Raw genomic sequence first — 5,247 nt, forward strand, 5'->3', positions numbered from 1 at the left:
TTTATAGCACTAGCATTAGGGCTCTTAGCAAGTTTTTGTAAGAACTTTATAACTTCAGAGATATGACAATCATCAAAATCCAAACCATTATAATCTAAAGCAATGGGATCATCATCCCCAATGTTGGAAAAAATTTCAGCAGTTTTATCACAAGCAGTTTCAGCAGTTTTAGCAGTTTCAGGCAGTTTTTCACGCTTTGCATTAGAAGTGGAAACATTGCCAACACCAATTCTTTTACCATTATTAGTAGGAGGTGCAGCAACATGTGTAGCATTAGCATTACTAGTGGTGGTAATAGTCCAAACTTTAGCTATATTATCTTCTTTTCCCCACCCACCACGCAATTCGGCCATCAATCTTATATTCTCATTAATTCTAACTTGGATGGCATTTGCTGTAGTAACAATTTTATGATTATTATTTTCATGAGGCATAACTTTCGATTTCAAAAGAACAACATCAGCAGCAAGACTATCGACTTTAGAAGCAAGTATATCAATTTTCCCAAGCTTTTCTTCAACAGATTTGTTAAAAGCAGTTTGTGTACTAATAAATTCTTTAAGCATGGCTTCAAGTCCAGGGGGTGTGTTCCTATTATTGTTGTAAGAATTCCCATAAGAATTACCATAGCCGTTGCCATTATTATAAGGATATGGCCTATAGTTGTTACTAGAATTGTTCCGGTAAGCGTTGTTGTTGAAATTATTATTTTTAATGTAGTTTACATCAACATGTTCTTCTTGAGCAACCAATGAAGCTAACGGAACATTATTAGGATCAATATTTGTCCTATCATTCACAAGCATAGATATAATAGCATCAATCTTATCATTCAAGGAAGAGGTTTCTTCGATAGAATTTACATTCTTACCTTGTGGAGCTCTTTCCGTGTGCCATTCACAGTAATTAATCATCATATTATCAAGAAGCTTTGTTGCTTCACCAAGAGTGATGGACATAAAGGTATCTCCAGCAGCTGAATCCAATAGGTTCCGTGAAGAAAAATTCAGTCCTGCATAAAAGGTTTGGATGATCATCCAAGTAGTCAGTCCATGGGTTGGACAATTTTTAACCAAAGATTTCATTCTTTCTCATGCTTGTGCAACATGCTCAGTATCTAATTGTTTAAAATTCATTATTCTACTCCTCAACGATATAATTTTAGCAGGGGGATAATATCTACCAATAAAATCATCCTTGCATTTAGTCCATGAATCAATACTATTCTTAGGCAGAGATAGCAACCAATCTTTAGCTCTTCCTCTTAATGAGAAAGGAAACAATTTTAATTTTATAATTTCACCATCTACATCCTTATACTTTTGCATTTCACATAATTCAACAAAGTTATTGAGATGGGCAGCAGCATCATCAGAACTATCACCAGAAAATTGCTCTCGCATAACAAGATTCGGTAAAACAGGTTTAATTTCAAAGAATTCCGCTCTAGTAGCAGGTGGAGCAATAGGTGTGCATAAGAAATCATTATTATTTGTGGTTGTGAAGTCACACAACTTAGTATTTTCAGGAGTACCCATTTTAGCAATAGTAAATAAAGCAAACTAGATAAAGTAAATGCAAGTAACTAATTTTTTTGTGTTTTTAATATAGCAAACAAGATAGCAAATAAAGTAAAGCTAGCAACTAATTTTTTTGTGTTTTGATTTAGTGCAGCAAACAAAGTACTAAATAAAATAATGCAAGACAAAAACAAAGTAAAGAGATTGGATTGTGGAGACTCCCCTTGCAGCGTGTCTTGATCTCCCCGGCAACGGCGCCAGAAAATCTGCTTGATACGCGTACAGCACGCGTCCGTTGGGAACCCCAAGAGGAAGGTGTGATGCGTACAGCGGCAAGTTTTCCTCGCAAGAAACCAAGGTTTATCGAACCAGTAGGAGCCAAGAAGCACGTTGAAGGTTGATGGCGGCGAGATGTAGTGCGGCGCAACACCAGGGATTCGGCGCCAACGTGGAACCCGCACAACACAACCAAAGTACTTTGCCCCAACGAAACAAAGTGAGGTTGTCAATCTCACCGGCTTGACTGTAACAAAGGATTAGATGTATAGTGTGGATGATGATTGTTTGCAGAAAACAGTAGAACAAGTATTGGCAAAGAGATTGTATTCGATGTAAAAGAATGGACCGGGGTCCACAGTTCACTAGAGGTGTCTCTCCCATAAGATAAATAGCATGTTGGGTGAACAAATTACAGTTGGGCAATTGACAAATAGAGAGGGCATGACCATGCACATACATGACATGATGAGTATTGTGAGATTTAATTGGGCATTACTACAAAGTACATAGACCGCTATCCAGCATGCATCTATGCCTAAAAAGTCCACCTTCAGGTTATCATCCGAACCCCTTCCAGTGTTAAGTTGCAAACAACAGACAATTGCATTAAGTATGGTGCGTAATGTAATCAATAACTACATCCTCGGACATAGCGTCAATGTTTTATCCCTAGTGGCAACAGCACATCCATAACCTTAGAGGTTTCTCTCACTCCCCCAGATTCACGGAGACATGAACCCACTATCGAGCATAAATACTCCCTCTTGGAGTTACAAGCATCAACTTGGCCAAAGCATCTACTAGTAACGGAGAGCATGCAAGATCATAAACAACACATAGATTGATAATCAACATAACATAGTATTCTCTATCCATCGGATCCCAACAAACACAACATATAGCATTACAGATAGATGATCTTGATCATGTTAGGCAGCTCACAAGATCCGACAATGAAGCACAATGAGGAGAAGACAACCATCTAGCTACTGCTATGGACCCATAGTCCAGGGATGAACTACTCACTCATCACTCCGGAGGCGACCATGGCGGTGTAGAGTCCTCCGGAAGATGAATCCCCTCTCCGGCAGGGTGCCGGAGACGATCTCCTGAATCCCCCGAGATGGGATTGGCGGCGGCGGCGTCTCTGGAAGGTTTTCCGTATCGTGGCTCTCGGTACTGGGGGTTTCGCGACGAAGCCTATATGTAGGCGGAAGGGCAGGTCAGGGGGCGTCACGAGGGGCCCAGACGACAGGGCCGCGCGGCCAGGACCTGGGCCGCGCCGCCCTGGTGTCTGGCCACCTCGTGGCCCCACTTCGTCTCCTCTTCGGTCTTCTGGAAGCTTCGTGGTAAAATAGGCCCCTGGGCGTTGATTTCGTCCAATTCCAAGAATATTTACTTACTAGGATTTCTGAAACCAAAAACAGCAGAAAACAGCAACTGGCTCTTCGGCATCTCGTTAATAGGTTAGTGCCGGAAAATGCATAAATATGACATAAAGTATGCATAAAACATGTAGATATCATCAATAATGTGGCATGGAACATAAGAAATTATCGATACGTCGGAGACGTATCAGCGACATTGGGAGAGCCATTACGGCGACACAAAAAGATGCGTTTCCATAACGCCCAGTTAGGCTGGACGCCAAGGAAGGATTCACAAAGAGTGATGAAGATGGAAATATGGAGGATAGAGTTGGGAGTGAGATGATGAAGTTGCAATCTGTAAACGAAAAGCAATCCCCGAAAAAAATTGTGAATGGGGGCAGAGAGGCCACGGATGAGATGGTCAACAAAACTAACCCGATACTCCATCGGAGGGGTTGGGTAGCTCTCTTCGCTGGGGAAGCGTAGCGCGTCTGGCTTCTTGCTGATCCCCAGTTTCTTCAGCAGGTTAATGTCTTGGGTAGAGATTTTGGATCTCTCCCATTCAGCGCTCCCCAGATCTGCGGAAGCCATCTTTGATTCAGGAGTGTTGTGCCTGGTCAATCTGCGCGGTGGCATCAACAATGGCACAGGAGTACTGCGTGAGAGCGGTTGAGCTCAAGGAGTTATGGGGCGCAAGAGGAGATTTTTGCAGAAGAGAGCAGAGGAGCGGCGCGAGCGAAAGTGCGGAAGGAAGAAGATGAAGACCTTAAATAGAGGTGCGGCGAATCGGCGCACCGTTGGATGAAAAAAGTGTAAGGCAGATGGTGTACACGTGGAGCAGGGGTAAAAAAGTAATTTTGGCATAAAAGCGTTACAGTGCGTACGCCAGGAAAAGCGGAGAACGTGTGTCTCCCACTTGCACGACGTGTCAAACTGATGAAGTTTCTGGGCCAGCAAGATAGAGAGAAAGAAAATTGGTCGTGGCTATCATCAGCAATGATGTCATTTGGAGGCAGGAAAAACTCGACTATGCAACTTCGTGAAAAGGACGACAGTAGAAGAATATTGATTATTTCGAGAACCTTTGATCAAATACAAGTTTTTGACCAAATGCTCGGGGGCTACTTTGGAAAAAAGAAAAAATTCGATTATGGCAAAATAGAAATGGCGAGAGCCTATGACCAGATTCAAGCATTTGTTCATAGCCTCGGGGGCTACTCCCATCGGGAGCGCTGTTCGCGCACCCGAGAGATTTGAAAGTTTCGAGAAAGAAAGAAAATATAGCGACATAAGGCGTGGAGCCTACACCCAAGCACAAGTCCTTGGCTGTAGCCTCGGGGGCTACTCCCATCGGGAACGCTGTTCGCGTACCCGATGAAATTATAAAAAGAGGAAAGAAGAAAGAAGAATAAGAGAGTATATTTCGAGTTATAAATAACTCTACATATACTCCCATCGGGAGAGCAATATAAGTCATCCGTTGACTAAATAAAATGTGCTATTCCAACAGCCGAATAAGCACTCGACAATATATTCTCAGAACGCCAAAGTTGCGAACAATTTCTGAATGCCGCAAAACTTTGCGAAGGTAAGACCCCAGTTCCGTTCTGTGTGGCGTGGCGCCGTCTCTGACGTCGGTTTGATACTTTTATCCGTATCAACAGATACGAAGAAAAATCCTAACGGACGCGTTAGGTACCCGATAAATATGACTGGGACTCGACAGAATGGTAAGACTTTAAGCGGCACCTGTCGAAGTTTACACCAGTATCCCGAAATCATGTCCAGGGACGTGATCTTGAAGTAGGTTTTTGCGGATTGCCACTAGAGCAGTTAACTAGTACCTGATCCGTCAGATGAACTAGCCCCAACTACCATTATCCCTGTACAATATAGAAATTCGTACACAAAGAAATATGGTGAAGTTCAAAGCTATCGAGTAAATATAACAGTGTAGATTTTCCCTGACTCTACGATTCAAGCAAAATCTCGGGGGCTACTGACATAGGCATCCCCAATGGGCCTGCCGAAGATAGTACCCGGGGTTTACTGAAGGCCCACGACTCGAAGAATAAGAA

This window comes from Lolium perenne, chromosome 2, assembly GCF_019359855.2.
Source record: "Lolium perenne isolate Kyuss_39 chromosome 2, Kyuss_2.0, whole genome shotgun sequence".
NCBI lineage: Eukaryota > Viridiplantae > Streptophyta > Magnoliopsida > Poales > Poaceae > Lolium > Lolium perenne.